The sequence below is a fragment of the Pogoniulus pusillus genome, chromosome 5 (genome assembly GCF_015220805.1).
Source record: "Pogoniulus pusillus isolate bPogPus1 chromosome 5, bPogPus1.pri, whole genome shotgun sequence".
Taxonomy (NCBI): Eukaryota; Metazoa; Chordata; class Aves; order Piciformes; family Lybiidae; genus Pogoniulus; species Pogoniulus pusillus.
In genome coordinates, this window is record NC_087268.1 from 32330514 (window position 1) to 32348409 (window position 17896).

General features: G+C 41.0%; 1 long non-coding RNA gene across 1 annotated transcript; it reads right to left on the reverse strand.

Moving 5' to 3' along the window:
- Positions 1–5280: 5280 nt before the first annotated feature.
- LOC135175705 (uncharacterized) lies at positions 5281–17447 on the reverse strand. The gene is made up of 2 exons (XR_010302444.1): positions 17299–17447; positions 5281–5549 (listed from the first exon to the last, which is right to left on the reverse strand). It is a non-coding gene; the product is annotated as an uncharacterized LOC135175705 (long non-coding RNA).
- Positions 17448–17896: the final 449 nt, after the last annotated feature.

The following is a 17896-nucleotide window of genomic DNA, read 5'->3' on the forward strand; positions in this document are numbered from 1 at the left end:
AGCCTATTAAATGAGCAGGTCGCATTTGTCAGGTGAAAAATGGAATCAATACCTTCACAACTTCAATGGACAGCAAAATCATTCAGATTTTGTCTGTCTTCAGCTGCAATGTGGCAGCTCCTTGGGGCCAGTGCTACTGATATACCACGTTGATATCATTCCACTCTATCCATCTTTAATATGAAACTATAAAGGACAAACCCCTAGCCTTTTCACAGTGCAGAGCCTTGCCACTCTTGATCCTTTCTATATACAAATAAACCTGCCAGAAATGAGGGTAAGCATAAAAAGGAGGGAACAGAACTCTGTTTTTGAAAACACAGATACTTTGTCTGTACCTATTCATATTGATTCCAAGTCTGCAATATTTAGGCCAGTGCTTGAAATATGGATTCATGCAGAAGAAACAATATAGAATTTTGTGCAATTCCATTAGTGATAAGTTTCATTGAAGAAGATTAAAAAAAAAGGTCTGTATAGAAAATTCCCTGTTCAGATGTCCCTGATGATATCATGGTGTTGCTTTTAGTAAATAGCTAACTAACTTGGAGGCAGTTCAGTTTGACAAGTCTTCCAAATAATTTCGTGCTGCCTGGCACAAATCTCTGTCATGATGTACAGACATAAGAGGAACAGTTCTAAATGAAGAGAAAGAGCCTAGGTTGTCTTAGACCCATAATAAAAGCTTAGTAAGACTGTTTATTACTAAAAATATTGATAACAGACAAGCATTGGAGCACCAGTGGGAGAGTAATGATTAAATTATCTGATTCATAGAAGATACCTGCATTGTGTAATAAACACTAGCATTAAAGCCTGACTTGTAGTAATAATAACCAGCAACTGATTATAAGCACTTCAGTGTTTATTTGTCTGCACCTGGATATTGCTGCTTGGCAATAATTGGACTCTAATCACTCAAGCAAGCTTTGAATTTACCAAGTGTGAGCAAAATACGCTATGTTCTGTTTACTCAAGAGCAAACTGATCTCATTTAGTGAAAAGATAGCTGTTTGCCTCGCTTGACTAAGGAAAATAACAGCTCTGCACAAGCAAGCAAATCTGACCATTTTCTTTCAGTTGTTCACAGGTACAGAGGTACTTTGCCACACGTTTTAAAAAGCCTGGTAGTAACATGGAAGCTGCCAATATACCTTACTCTTAGCAAGTGTTTAAGAAAAATGAACTTCTTTTGAGCAGTGGTGTATTAAGAAGTGACAGTCACCTGCTATTGCTATGAGTTCTCAGACACCTAATGAATGGTTGCTGACTTTCCAGAGGATTGTCTTGGGAGTGTTTTTTGAGGCCAGCTCCAGAGGAGGAAAGATGAGCTCTAACATTTACGGGCAGCTCATTAGCACCTCTAGTGTTTGCCAAAGTCTTTGCTAGAGCAAATGCAACTCCTGCATAAATCGTGTACAAATGGCACTTTCAGGAAAGCACTCTTCCTTTTAAAGGGAAGAAAGACCCTCTTGTAAAGATGAACTAAATTGTTAGATTAATAAATATTCCTTTAATAGACATTTGTATATATTTTTAACCAGTCAGGCATTGTTAGTCTTGCTCAAAGCCTGTGCTATGGACATGCAATGATGGATGCTGGAGAAATGCATAATTAAAAATGAAAAAGGCTTTTAGAGCCTGTTTACTTCGGTGACTACTGTGAAACAAATGTTTCTTTCTCCTTGCATTGCCCACCCACAGAAAGGGAACAGAACAAAGATGGCTCTGTCAGTCCTCTCTCCACTAGAGAACGCCTTGAGAGGCCAGAATGTATTAGGGCCCTGCTGAGCCCATTCAGCTTCACATAACACTCATACACACCGTACAACTAATTACATGTCAGATTAGCGATTTCATTATTAGCACACTACCACTAATTAAAACTGCTTTGATATTGCTCAAGTAGTTTTGTGTGTTTACACAGTTTTAAAGTCTGGGGGTTTTGTGGATTTTTTTTATTTTTTCAAAAAAAGAAAAACCCAAATCAATATTATTCGAAGGGCAAAAATAACATCTTAAGGGAGCAAAATCTATATTGGCTTTTTTTTTTTTTTCTCCTGCAAACCAACTTTCTCAGAAGTGAATTCTAAGTGCAAAGTCCCAACCGTACTTTAATTTGCAAATTGCTAGATTCATGTCAGCTTTCTGTTCCTAACACTGCCCAAAGCTTAAGTTGTCCAAGTAAGTAAATAACGAAAGTTACATCATTTTAATCTACATTCATCATTTTAATTGCCTGAATCTTCGCTCAGACAAAGTAGCACCCTAGTTTTATGGTATTTGATTAATGAGGGCAAGAAAATTGAAGTTTTGCAATAAAACTAAAAAAAAAAAAATCAACAGACTTTTATAGTTTTTTCCCTTATGATTTTAATTTAATGGCTCGTGTTTTCATTACTGCAGAGGCAGTACACTTTAGCTTGCAATTATGTCCCATCTGTGAAGCACTGTGTTATTACAGTTTATTCTAGTAGCTTTTCAATCACTTTTGAGTTGTGCTTTACAAGTATTCTTGCAGCAGGTGGGCTTACTGGCATGGGACCAGAAATACACAAAGCGCAAAGCTGGAGTTTAATGGCAGCCATATGCATGTGGCACAGAGCGCCAGCCTTCCCCCATATGCTGCTAAGCAGCCCCTTCAGCCTGCCAGTCACTCTTCTTACTGACTACAGTCTCTAAGTAGTTTTCTGCCAGGGAAAAATATACCAAGGCAGCAAATTTCTCCAGTGCACCATCCTTATTACTGAGACAACCCTGTCATTAGCAAAAGCACAATGAACCTGATCTGGAGATGCATACCAATTAGGTTGCATGGAGCACTTTTCCTTCTTATCTCTATGGAAACTCGGCCTCCCTGGCTGCAGTGGACAATCAGTAATGTTTCATCCACCCATATGTCACCAAGTTAACGCTGTACACTTTTATGTGAACCAAAAATCTGCTCTAACCCTCTCAACAGCTCAAAGTAAAGAAATTAAAGAAAGGGAACGAGCAAAGCATCCCGCGTGTTTCTGAGCGAGTCTGCCTCTGCGACGAACAAACCTGCACAGTCAGCACTCTCTGCCACAGATAAAGCAGTGAGACTTGTAACTTTAGCTGTGGCAAACACAAAATCTACTCTTCATTTTTCCAGTTCTAAATGTGAAGAATTGTCTAAGTAACTCAAAGCCAACTTCCCTGTTACAATAGATAACGAGTTCTTAAGATCTCATACAAGTGCTGTGCCACCTGCTTTGCCCAGGAGATTGTTTTACACTACCTCCCCCCCCCCACCCCCATCAGCCTTAAGTATATTTTCCCCCCATGTATTTTTTTCAAATCTAATTTTTTATCTGGAGATTAAGAAATATTTCTCTTCATCTTTCTGTGACTAAAGATGAAGGGGTTTGGGAATAAACAAATATATCTGACTCGTTCTGTCTCTGCTGTTTTTATGCCTTTTTGCTATTTAAGGCTTTTTGCTTTTCTCTTGATTTAAAAAAACAGCAACAGAAGTGATTGGGAAACGATTACTCTGGTCCTGATTTTAGCCTCTACAGGTTTGGTCTGTGAATTATTGCAAGAGAATGGGTATCAACAGACATGTTACAGTCGCATCAAGAGATGCAGTTTTGATAGTACACACATCATGCACGAATAAAATACAGCCTTTCACAGTATCACAGTACCAACAAGGTTGGAAGAGACTTCATAGATCATCAAGTCCAACCCTTTACCACAATTCTCAAGGCTAGACCATGGCACCAAGTGCCACATCCAATTTTAGCTGTTTACAGATGTGTTTCTCACCCACAATGTACTCACTAGCAATGTCCTTAATTAGTATAATAGTTAGCAAATAATAATATGTAGAATAGCCATACTCTCTATCCTTTGGACAACAACTTTCTTAGGAAAGAATGTCACCTTTATAGCAATGCTTAATTTGTGATCAGCAAATTGAATATTGACAGAAAGTATAGAATAGGTCATAAATGTTAAAACAAAAAAAAAAAGGAAATTCAATTTTCTAAAAGTCTGAGTGAGCACAGACATGGGCAATGACACGGGCAGTGGTGAGAGGTGAACTCATATTCCAGACAAACAAACATTTAAAAAAGCTGGATGCAATTAAAATAGCATATATCAAGCAATGGGTGTTGAAAAATAAAGCCAAGCTGGGGGCTGGTGCTGACTCAGAAACCCGCATGAAAGGAAAAGGAAGAAAGAGGAGCTCAAGGAATGTTGGCTTCTTTCACAGAATTGACTAAACTTATGTCAGTGCTGTTGATATTCCCATGATACTGTCACTTAGAGAACATTTATTTTTTATTATAAAAGCAATTCTGGATACGTGTAAAATTCTAAACCTTCTAGTGGGAGCAATTTAAAACTGAATAATGCTGTCCTAAGGGAATTGTACTACTCCTTGGAGATTGCTTTTAGGTTTAACTCATTGTAGGAAAAACTTCATCTTCAGAAGTAATTATTATTAGTTGTGACCCTTGAAAATAATAGAGAAAGAGTTAGTAGAGAGTTGTGAGGGAGTTGTTCATTCAAATGTTAAATACACCTTCAGGAAAACAGAGGGGACTAGAAATCAGATTGAAATGGACCAGCAGTCGTTTGGCCAGTCTGGACAGGGTTACTATCAGCCAGCCATTCAGATTTGATGGGCTGCTACAAGCAGATTCAAACAATTTCTTAAGAGATTTGATTTTACAGATATTTTATATATTTTTAATATATTTTATATTTTTTTTTCAGTAAAAGATATCATACCTGATAGGAGATTTTTTTCTTTACCAGTAAAAAAAAAAAACCAAACAAAAACAAACAAAAAACCCCAACCAAAACCAAACCAAACCAAAAAAAGAATAAGATAGAGAATAACTTAAACATTCCACCTGCTTCTATTTCAGATGAGAAATCCATTGCATTTCTCAGCCTGCAAAATGAGTTCTGATACGCTTGCTGTATTTGTATCCCATAGACCTAGAAGAGTAGTGTTACAATAAGGGTCCAGTTCTGTGTTCAGTGAACAGAGTAAGAAACACTGATTTTTAAATGAGTCTGGTGGGTTTTGATTATTTGTGTTTGGTTTGGGTTGTTTTTTTTTTTTAGATAGTTATTATTTATATAAATTTTACTTTCAGAAACTATGACTGAAAATACACTGTGACATGTGAAAAAACAGAGGATGAGAAAAACAATTTTATACCATGCAGTTTTTATTCTTATTTCACACAGGCTTAGGCATCCTAAAATCACCTATTTTGCTAAATAAGAGCTGTAGAATTCTGAGGTAAAAACATTTATTTTTTTTCTGTCATGATCCAATACAAGCTATTTACAGAGGGTGAACTTTTATACAGGAGAATAAAAATAACCACTGTGGAGTTCAGAGTCGCTGGAACTGCACAATCATTCCTGGAACAGCAGCTTTGTCATAGTTGTGTGGTACTTGTCATTGCTTTGTAATGAAGCACAGCAGTCCTCGTATATGGTTTGCTTTCAGGCTGTGAAGACATGTTTCTAGGATGCCTTTTAAAAGATGTTTTTGGTTCCTGCCAAGAATAACATTTATATCCTTGTATTACATAAGCCTTTTCTTTTTCTCTTGATTAATTTCACAGTTTTTCTTTGCTTAAGGGCAATTCACAGAGGTTTTTTGTTTGTTGATTTTTTTTCCCCCTCAGGGAATTTAATGAGACAGTTTTGAACAGGAGGATAAAAAATTCTGCTTTAATTTACTGTTTATGATGCTTGCACAGAAACTCTTGAAATCAGGATAGGTCAATGTGAGATCATGGGTCATTTCAGAAAAGAAAGGAAAAAATAGAGTTGTTGCTCTTCCCAGATGTAGGCTAAAACAGACTTCAGCCAGCACAACTGCAAAGCAGATCAGTTCAATACAGCATACTATAATTTATCCCTTGATATTGTCACTGGCACTTTGCCATGTTCAGTATGTCTTACTTTCTGGTGTCAGTGTACAGCTCAGTGGGTATGGTCTCAGTGCAAAGTCAAGGAGACAAATTTCTGTGATCTGAATTGTGTTCTGCTGAGGAGTTGAGACATCTGCTTTTCTACAATACAACTTCAGAACAATATCAGAAACATCAAGGAGCATATGCAGGGATACATGAACAACAAAATTGCTGTGAGAATCAGCTAATGAACAACAGGTTTAGCTGCTTCTGATTCATCCAAAATAACTTTAGATACCTAATTGAAGAGTGTGATGGTTTGGATGTCGTGTCGTCCCCCCTCCCCCCCCACTTTAGAAATCACCCAGACTAGACTCAGCCAGCTCTGGGAATATAAATGAAGCTATTTATTTACAGCTAGCACAATATACAAGCAGATATTTACAGTATATACAGTTATAGACAGAAATAGACAAGGTAAAAAGTTATACAGAAACACAACTCCCCTCCCAGAAACCTGAGTCTCCAGGAGGAGCTCTCAACCACCCCTGCACCTTCCCCCTGCCCCTCTCCTAAAGAATAGAGGATCAGCCAAGAGGTTAAGAAGCAAAGGTGAGTGGAAGGTGAGGTTAGGGAGCTGCAGCTCAGTCAGAAGCCCAAGGCAGAGTGCCACAAAATGGCCAGAGTGTTATCTAATGTTTTTGTTTCTTCTTCAGCAAGACTCTGAGGGAAGCAGACATCACCATTGTTTTCCTTTCACAGCCTAGGATCTAGTTCTTCTCACCAAAACATTCTACCCTGCTTCAAACTAGCACAAAGAGCTGAGGTAGGAGTTTCCCAAAATCATCTCCCTCTATAGTTAGTGAGGAGAAAAGCCTTGAGCCCAAGGCTGGTCTGAGCCATATACTAAAGGTGAGCTTTTCTCCTCATGAACAGTCATGTAGCTTGGGACAGGCACAGCCCTAGAACTAGCTCCTCAGACTAACTTTGAGTGGGATGAACCTGGGCATGAGTGACTGACATTTTCCAAAACAACATGGCATGCTGTGGCACCCTTGGCTCAGGACTGAGGCAGAAGCCTCACTGTGTTAGGTTTGCAGTTAATAGACTGCTGTGTTAGTGGGTGTTCTCTTGGAGTGAGTTAACTCTTGACAGAAGCAATCTGAGTGACGGGTCTACAAAATGAAGTTGTCTGCTTGCACCAGCCTTTGCTAAAATGGTACTTCACTTTCCAGCTATTTGAAACTGTAGTTTCTCTTTTGAGAAGGCCAAGTATGGCTTGTTATTGACAAAATAAAGGAGGACTCTTTGGTTTATATTTTTCTTTTCCTTTTTTCCCCCCCCTTTTCCTAAGGCAGAGTGATATGGCACTACCTCAGACAATCACTTCTAGTGACACTAACTGCTGATTAATATTGAATTAATCTTGGGTGTAAAATAAGGCAACTTGGAAAACTGTTTGTGTATTTATGTCTCTAATATTCCACAAGAAAGCAAAAACTATACAGGAGGTAAAAATCTAACACACACACCCCCCCCCCTATAATTAAGGGGAAGAAGCTGTACAAGTGTACTAGTGAAAAATAACAATATTTTTTTAAATGAAAAAGGAAAAAAAACTCCTGAGAAGAACTTAACTGCACAGTTGTGTTCATTACACACCCTGAGAGTCCATTCCTCCTGTGATTCCTGAAAACAACTGGAAATGCAAGTGTAACATTTCTATCCCTAAAACACACTTTTCATTATTTGTATTCTCCAAATCCAAAAAGAAAGTATTCTTCTGCAGTTTTCTGGAATCTAGCCTAAAGGTATGGCATTCCCTTCATTATTATAGCAGACAAGATAAAAAACCCTCTTGTTTCTGTCAAGGTCTGGAGGAGCAGAGATTAACAGTATCTCTGTCCACAGGAGCGAGACCAGTTCCTATGGATTCCGTGTTGTGAAATTAAGGTGCAAACGAGACCAGATATCACCATGAGACTATTCATTAAAGGGTAAGGTTGGGCAAAACAGAGGGAGAGAGGGGAGAAGGGGGAGAGAGAAAGATCAGAACAGAGTGAGAGAGGGGAGAAGGGGGAGAGAGAAAGATCAGAACAGAGTGAGAGAGGGGAGAAGGGGGAGAGAGAAAGATACCGAGAACTATGGAGAAGAGAAGAAGGAACAGGGAAGGGAAAAAGGCTGTGATCATATTACCCTCAGTCACAGATGAAGGGGAGGGAGAGAGACGGGTGCGTGGCCCAGGGATGATCTTCTGTGGAGTTTGTCAGAGGTTCTTCAGGTGCTGTGCAGCTCTGGTGGTCTGATGATGGTCTGCCCTCAGTGGTCCGGTAGAGATGCCACTGGTGGTCCGCTGGGAATACCACCCTTGGCCTGGTGGGAATGCCACTGGTGGTCCGCTGGGAATACCACCCTTGGCCTGGTGGGAATGCCACTGGTGGTCCGCTGGGAATACCACACTTTGGCAGGCATTTCTCCTGCCTTTTTATACAGTTTTCTGCTCAGTGTCCATCTGCAGCCCCCCCAAGGGCATCTTCCTGTGCATTCTCACACATTCGCAGGGGTCCGGCGTCGCCGGGGGGAGAGCCTCCACCCTCTCTCTGGCTACACCTGTCCACACCCTGCATACACATAAAACCTTTTCCCTTGGGGGTAGCTGAGATAAGATATAGGTCTCCTGGGCATTCCAGCCAGAGTGAGGTCCAGGAGTTTTGAAGGTGTTGTCTGTTGATTTGCATCCCTGAGCTTTGGCCAAGCACCCAGTCTGAGTCCCAGAAGCAACAAGATTAAGGAGAGATGATGCAATCTTCTTTATCTTTGTTGATTAACGAGAGAGAGGATCAGACTCTCACAGTTTCTAAAAGCTAAGGACCCAGAGAGCAGTAGAATTATTCAAGAAATCTCCCTTGCATATATCAAGCACAAACTCATGCAGCTTTGCGCACCGTGGAGGAAGGACATTCCAGTAAAGCTGTTACTTCCAGAGGTTATTTAGTGAAGTGGAGCACCATGCATAATGTAGCACATGCGGTACATTTGCTTGGAATAAATGTATATTTTTCAGAGTGAATATTCTAAATAATGTAACTAATATGGAGAGTTTCAAAGTCAGTGGAGAGATGAAGTTCACAGCTGTTGTAAGAAATATTGTGTCATTTATGATACCAGATATATAAAATCAGCATCCAGGTTCAATTTTTTCTTTGCAGTTATCAAGATGGGAAATGCAGGTGATTTATTGACACAAATCCTGAAGATCTTAGAAAAATCTTCATCCAAAGATAATCTTATAACTGAGGCAAACTTTAGAAGCTAGGATGATGACACATCGAGGACCAGTAATTCACAACGACTTGAGTAAAATTAAGTGGAGTCTTTCACAATTTCTTATCTTTAATTACATTTCTCTGAGTTTTGGCTGAATCAATCCTGATTATGCTTTTTAACACAGAGACATTCATTTTAGGATCTGCTCTGGAATTGCCTGGTTAAGCCTGTCTTTTTGTTTCCGTATGGTTTGGTACAACCTCTAAACAGACTTCACTGCAAATTTGCAACTTTACAAACCTTTTGCTGAGTTTGTGATGAAAAATGCTGGTGCATAATTTATTCACAGCTTTAATTCCCATAAATTAGATTCTTTGTTAATTAGTAGTTTATGGTTATTGGTGGTTGTAGTGTATTTTGGCCAGAGCTCCTTTGAATGTTTATGCAGTTGAGCTTCATAGTTGAATACTTAAGCTATGTCATGTCATTTGTGTTCCCTTCTGGAACCACCCAATGAATGCACATGCACACACACACACACATAGGCTGGATGTTAGGAGGAAGTTCTTGCCAGAGAGAGTGATTTGCCATTGGAATGGGCTGCCCAGGAAGGTGGTGGAGTCACCATCCCTGGAAGTGTTCAAGAAAAGACTGGATGAGGCACTTAGTGCCATGGTCCAGTTGACTGGATAGGGCTGGGTGCTAGGTTGGACTGGCTGATCTTGGAGGTCTCTTCCAACCTGGTTGATTCTATGATATGCACTCATAAGTACATTCATCTCTCTATATATACTTCTAAATCTACACTAGTATTTTTCTCCTGCAAACCAACTTTTCCACTAATGAATTCTAAATGCAAAGTCCCAACCATACCCTCCCATTAAACTCTCTACCAGTCCCTCACTTAATTTTGCATCAGCATGCTAACAGATAGGGGTGAACTTTATGGTGGTTCATGAACAGATGGAAATAAAAGTCTTCAGATCAAGACATGAAAAAGATTCACCCAAAACACTTTTTCCCTGGTTACTCATTCATTTGCTGTCCTCTGTTGCAAAGATTCCTTTCACTGCCCAAACTGGGGTAACTTGCCATCACCCCTTCTCCTCAGAAATGAACAAGTGCATGGCAGGTGACAGGTGAACTGGCTGTTTCTGCTACATGGGACATCAGTATGTGAGAAAATGACTTACCTTGTGTGGCCACTTCTTTGAAAATACCTTGTATGAACCTTTTTTCCTGGTTTATGTCTCATCCTAAACCCAAAGCATTTTTGTCTTTTAAAGATGTCCTTGTCAGGCAGGCACACCCCAGGAGAATCAGCAATGCCCCACAATAAATACACACTTCTCTAGCTTGACATATCCAGCCTGTCAAATACCCCTCTGACTGAAAGGAGCACAAAGCTCCCTTTGCTCATCAATGCACCCATCCCTCAAATCAATGCACATATATTAATTATGTGCACAAATAATGAAAAAAAGCAAATGTTTTAAAAGCAAACCTGGTATCCAGGCATAGAGGACAGATGAAATAGAGAATTCCTCCCTAGGCCTGGGAAGGAGATATGCAACATGCTGTCTTTAGGGGCAAAAAGAGATACATGCCTCTTCTCTCACACTTTTCATTTCTGCCTGCCTGGTAGGCAGAGTGAGGGAAGCACTTAGAAAGTGTGCTAGTAGATCAGTTAGGACTGACAACTTATTAACCAGGCTGGTGGAGGGGGGGGCTGCCTCCACACTGCTGAATGAACGTTGGAGTTTGATTCTCTGCACTGCTAGGCAAGTAACAGGTTTTTGGTGTGGCACTGACCTATGCTTTGCACTTGGTCTGCTCCTAGCCATGCCTGGGGACCATCCCCTGTAGTGTCTTGAGATGGGCATAAGTTCCAGGTGCTGATTTGCTTACAGTCACCCTGACTTGAACCTAATGCCATAGCCATGGGTGGCTCTGCAGTTCTTGGCCTCAATGCCAGATGACTGTGTTAGAATATTTCATTTGCTGGTCTGAATGTGGCAGTACATACATAGCTGTACTATACTTGCTCTTAATCTAAGTATCACAGTATCATCAGGGTTGGAAGAGACCTCACAGATCATCAAGTCCAACCCCTTACCACAGAGCTCAAGGCTAGACCATGGCACCAAGTGCCACGTCCAATCTTGCCTTGCCCATTCCAGTGTCCAATGACTCTCTCAGTGAAGAACTTTCTCCTCACCTAGAGCCTAAATCTCCCCTGGTGCAGCCTAAGGCTGTGTCCTCTTGTTCTGGTGCTGGCCACCTGAGAGAAGAGAGCAACCTCCTCCTGGCCACAACCACCCCTCAGGTAGTTGTAGACAGCAATAAGGTCACCCCTGAGCCTCCTCTTCTCCAGGCTAACCAATCCCAGCTCCCTCAGCCTCTCCTCGTAGGGCTGTGCTCAAGGCCTCTCCCCAGCCTCGTCGCCCTTCTCTGGACACACTCAAGCATCTCAATGTCCCTCCTAAACTGGAGGGCCCAGAACTGAACACAGTACTCAAGGTGAGGTCTAACCAGTGCAGAGTACAGGGGCAGAATGGCCTCCCTGCTCCTGCTGACCACACCATTCCTGATGCAGGCCAGGATGCCACTGGCTCTCTTGGCCACCTGGGCACACTGCTGGCTCATGTTCAGGCGGGTATCAATCAGCACCCCCAGATCCCTCTCTGTCTGGCTGCTCTCCAGCCACTCTGACCCCAGCCTGTATCTCTGAATGGGGTTGTTGTGGCCAAAGTGCAGCACCCTGCACTTGGAGCTATTGAACCCCATCCCATTGGACTCTGCCCATCTGTCCAGGCGGTCAAGTATCTTTCATATCTAACAGTGATATGCCAACAAACTCCCAGAATTAACTGCCAGTGAGTCTAGAGAGCCATACATCTAGTGAATAGCTTGAGAGAAGACTAAAAAGATGAAGCAAATGAAGAATTGTCTCTCTTCCTTCTTACACCAATTACACACCAATATGGGAGTGCTCAATGCCATGTGTTCTCTGCCCTACCTTTAAAGGCAGAATACCACGGCAGGAGAATGTCTAAAGAGCCCAAACTGACAGCAACAGAGAAAGTTCTTAAAGGAAACTATATTCACAGAAGACTGTGTAATACATTCCCTCTGTGGCCCGTCACATGAGTTGCACTGTTATCTGCTTTCATAATCTCATTTGGAGTCTTTTGATGTTTGGTGTTGTTTTGTTTCTTAAAGCTCCCTTCAAAGTGACTATCTCAGCTTAGTCTTTTTTTTTTTTTTTTTTTAAGTAAGAATATAGTCCTGGATGCAAAGAAGAGTTTACAACTGAACTCCTATTTCCCTCAATGATACAAAGAATGTTATATCATGAAAAGAAACATTGGGATTTGTTCATTATTGGTTTTAGTATCTCAGTTTGTAACACAATTTATTGTGTGGAATTGAGTAATCCTGGCATTGCCCTGTAACATCACACCCTCCTCCTCCTCCTCTCCCCCCCCCCCCCCCAATCCTGTGTGCCAACACCAATCCAGGAAAGCCCAAAGGCTGTACAACAGGCTTCCTCAGGCTGCCCTAAAATCTTTTGTGAGACTCTTCCATGTTCCCTGAAGTTTGTCTACAGCCTCCAACTCTTGTGAAAGTACTGCTCATTATGAAGTTAGTGGATAAGGAACAACCTTGATAATCATACTCAAAGACCCACGTTCAACAGATTGATGTCTAACTGGAGACAAGTGATGAGTGGTGTTCCTCAGAGGCTGGTACTAGTGCTGGTCCTGTTTTGCATCTTTGACAGTGACATGGACAGTGGGATGGAGTGCACCCTCAGCAAGTTTACTGACGATAACAAGCCGTGTTGTCTGAACATCATGCTGGAGGGAATGGATGTCATCCAGAGGGACCTGGACAGGCTTGAGAAGTGGGCCCATGTCAACCTCATGAAGTTTAAGAAGGCCAAGTTCAAGGTCCTGCATGTGGTCAGGGAATCCCAAGCACAAATACAGTCCAGGTTATGAGTGGATTAAAAGTAGCCTTGAAGAGTATGACCCGGGCAAGCTGAACATGAACCAACAAGGTGTGTCCACAATCCAGAAAGGAAATTACAATCCAGGCTGCATCAAGAGAAGCACAGCCAGTGTTAAGAGCAAAGATTCTCCCTTTCTACTCCACTCTTATGAGACCTCTCCTGGAGTATTGCATCCAGCTGTGGAGCAGCACTCAACAGAAGGACATGGAACTGTTTGACCAGGTCCAGAGAAGGGCTATGAAGATGATCAGAGGTCTGGAGTACTTCTATGAAGATAAGCTGAAAGAGTTGCAGTTGTTCAGCCAGGAGAAGAAAAGGCTCCAGGGAGAGCTTATAGCAGCCTTCTGATATTGGAATGGAACCTACAGGATAGTTGGAAAGGGATTTTTCACAAATGAATGTAGCAATAGGATGAGGGGTAATGATTTCAAACTGGAAGAAGCAATATTTAGATTAGACATTAGCAAGAAATTCTTCACCACAAGGATGATGGAACAAATTGTCCAAAAAGCTGTGAAGGCTCCAGCCCTGAGAATGTTCAAAGCCAGCTTGAATGGGGCCTTGAGCAATCTAGTTTAGTAGGATATGTCCTTGCCCATGGCAGGGGATTTGAACTAAATGACCTTTAATGTCCCTTCTAACCGACACCATCCTATGGTTCAAAGCATTATTTCTGTGCAAATTTTCTGATTGTCCTGATTCTGGGTTTGCATTACTGAGAAGCAGAATTAGAAATACGCCTGTAAACTGCAATGGAAATGTTTTCTTCTGTTAGGTTTAAGAAATATGAAGCTGTTTGTAGCCTTTTTGATTTTCACCTCCATGCTGACTGGATATGCTTAGTTAGTCTTTCCAGGGCATACTCAGCATTTTTAAACTACATTTTCTTTCCCAGAATTCAAACAGCACAGCAGGACAGTCTTCAAATTTTAATCACTAAATCTCAAAAATCTGCATTTGCCCCAGGAATGGAAAACTGTAGTTTAAAAGTTTGAAATCACCAGAATTAAGCATATATGATCAATGTCCTGAAAAGGTTCCATAGGACATGGGCTTTATCATCAAACATTAAGACAAAGCGATTACTTAACATGCCTATTTGCTGATTTTCAAATGCACATTACCTGCCTATAGGCTGGATGTTAGGAGGAAGTTCTTTCCAGAGAGGGTGATTTGGCATTGGAATGGGCTGCCCAGGGAGGCAGTGGAGGCACCGTCCCTGGAGGTGTTCAAGAAAAGCCTGGATGAGGCACTTAGTGCCATGGTCTAGTTGACTGGCTAGGGCTGGGTGCTAGGTTGGACTGGATGATCTTGGAGGACTCTTCCAACCTTCAGTTTAAATGTCCTCTGATATACCTTAAACTGAGATATGGTAGGCTAGTGTCCAATCTTATTTATTTTGCTTTTTTTGCCCAGGAAAGGATGAATAATCAGATTTTATGTCAACAATTAGAATACAATTAGAATATATGCCTCAGTTCTTATCCTTCTATTTCACAGATACTTCCTACATAGAATGATAGAATCATAGAATCAGTCAGAGTTGGAAGGGGCCACAAGGATCATCTAGCTCCAACCCCCCTGCCATGGGCAGGACACCCTATCCTAGATCAGGCTGGCCAGAACTCCATCCAGCCTGGCCTTAAACACCTCCAGGGACGGGGCCTCAGCCACCTGCCTGGGACAACCCATTCCAGGGTCTCATCTGCAGAATTTCAGAGCATTTGGTAAGATGAAGTCCCAGTTCTGCAATTCCATCCACAGCTCTGGAGACAAAGGAAAGATCTTGTGGGACTGGAAGGACCACTTTCTTTCAGTGCATGTTCTTGTCTACAAAGGATCTGCATTTACGCAGAAATGTCTTTACACTTAAGTCTTATCTGTGAAAATCCAATGGAAGGTAGCAATCAAACATCAGACTGCAACACCAGTTGGTAAGTAAGAGCAAAACAAGAGAAAATTCCCTCAGCATAACCCTGAAAAAAGTCAAACTCCTTAATCCATCCTTAAGTTCTGCCTTGGTATTGATCAGTTGATACAAGCACGCCAAGCAAAATTTTCTTTCTCAAATGGATCAAATGGACTTTATGTCTGTAAAGATTTGTAGTAGGTAGCTAAACTAATTAGTTACCTCAGAAATTTAACAAGAAGCCAGAACCTGAAGTCTGTGGAAACTCCACCTCTGGAGCAACCGATGCTTGCCAGTTTTGCCCAGAGATGTACTTAAATGCTCACTGATGACTTGACTTTTCTCACACACAATATTCTATTTCAGTCATTTTTAAAGGAAGAAAAAGATGACACCACATAAAAAAGATATATCCTTTCCTCCTCTATCACCTTCCATTAAATAACTGATTTAAATGTACTGCATAGGTGCAGAATGTCTTTGAAATTCAAAGGTATGTTTCTCTTTCCATCTCTAATGGGATAATAGCACACATTAATGCACATGCATTTGTTCTTTTAGTCACAATTTCATAATTTATATTAGTTGCAAACATTATCACTTTATGATTATCATGAAATTAGACAAAAGAAGACACATATAGAGACAGGCAAGTGGAGAGGACAATAGTTGATGACATCCAATGATATAGGAGTCTTTTTTTTTCTAGACTACACAAAGTTCTATTTATAGTTTGCATACTTTCCAAACTCATTCTTTCAAAGAAGTGGAAAAAAAATAACAATGTCTAAAATCTGGCAGTACTTGTATTACTAATTTGCCCCTTTCTTAAAGTTTTCACCTGCTACACAACAGAAAAGAAAGCATGATGCCTTAGTACAGCCATGTAAAATGTACAATAGATTGTTTTCAAAAGGAAGCACTTTAACACTAGCAAGTCCTGGCAATCTGCTTCGAAGCTATTGCCAAAGAACACTTTCGATATTAGGGTGAATTTCTGGGTAGTAATAGGAGCTGGCTGTGGTGAATCTCACCTATCATTATTCATAGAATCGTAGAATCAACCAGGTTGGAAGAGACCTCCAAGATCATCCAGTCCAACCTAGCACCCATCCCTAGCCAGTCAACTAGACCATGGCACCAAGTGCCTCATCCAGGCTTCTCTTGAACACCTCCAGGGACGGTGCCTCCACCACCTCCCTAGGCAGCTCATTCCAATGGGAAATCACTCTCCCTGTGAAGAACTTCCTCCTAACATTCAGCCTATACCTACCCCGGCACAACTTGAGTCTGTGTCCCCTTGTTGTATTGCTGTCTGCCTGGGAGACCAGGCCAACCCCCACCTGGCTACAATGTCCCTTCAGGTAGTTGATTTTATTGTCATATAATCATTTCCTTTCCTGTTTGCAAAACAAATAAATGAGCATTTTCAAGATCTCAGAACAAACAGTATAAATAAAATCTAATAAAATAATTTTAAATACCTTTCATTTTAGAAAAAGAAGTATTACTTATTATGCTGGAGCACCCTGACTCTGTGTAATCACAGCATACCTTCTTGCACTTTACTGAATCCAGCTCACTGTGAATTAAAAATTGAATTATCTCCTTCACAGTTTCAGGATCATAGAATTATATTAAGCTCAGGAATTTGACTAATAGATGGCTGTGCTAAGCAGGACTTTGTCACATTCCACCACGTTCCTAACTTATGTATCTACAAACTCTATGGATGTCACGGTTTAACCCCAACTGTGCATTTGTTCAGTCACTCCTCAACCCCCTCCCATTGAGATGTGGAGAACTGAGAACTCACAGGTTGAGACAGAACAGCTTAATGACTAAATTAAACTAAAATATAGTAATAGCAATAATACCAATTATTATTATTTTAGTGAAAAAGACTGTAGCAACGAGAGAAATAAACCCAAGAAAACACAAGTGATACATAATTCACCATCCACTGACTGACCCATGAGCAGTGACCTGCCTTTATTAAGTCCCCTCAGTTTGTACATCACAATAAAAAAAACCAGAAATCTAAGTACACTTGACTTATTTGTGTACATGCAGACGTGCTTTACGGTGCTAAATTACCCTCAGAAGGGAGGAAAATCAGGGAGATAGGAGGTGGGAATCTGCTGTGATTACTGTCCATGAATGAAAGAAGCACAGGTTCCTGGTTTGGTACATACTCAAATGGCTCTGTATTGGCTCAGCAGAAATGTGGTGTGCTGTGACTGGGAAATGCAGAAAGCTGTCATGTTCTTCTTAATTCCCCCTCAGACCTATAGCACTGTGTAAAGAAATTTTATCAGAGAAATGAAGAAATTATCTAAAACAGTGAAATCCTATCATTGAGGAAGTCAAGGGAAAGTCTGACTTTCCTGAAACCACTAAATCACCTAATCCATGTGGTGTTAATCACCACGCACAACTGAAATGCTAGAATTTCACTTCAAAGCATTTTCCAAAGCAAAAGAAACACACCCCGAAGAAGAAAAGCATCCCCCAAAACTGAAAAGAAAGGAAAACTTAATGAATCACTGCTCTTTCTAACCCAGTGTCAAAGACTGGAGTTCCCAAGAGCTCATTGCCATCAGTGATGTGCAGAGAGTGAGGAGTGCCACCACTGCCGCAAACGTGAACAGCTTCTGTCAGAAGGAAGTGCAGCTGATTAATCAACTTGATATTACCCGAACTGATTAAACAATGAGACGTCCTGGGGTTTTGCTGTCTGTCCTGATGAGTGCTCATCATAACTATTAGTACAAAACCCCAGCACGTCTCCCT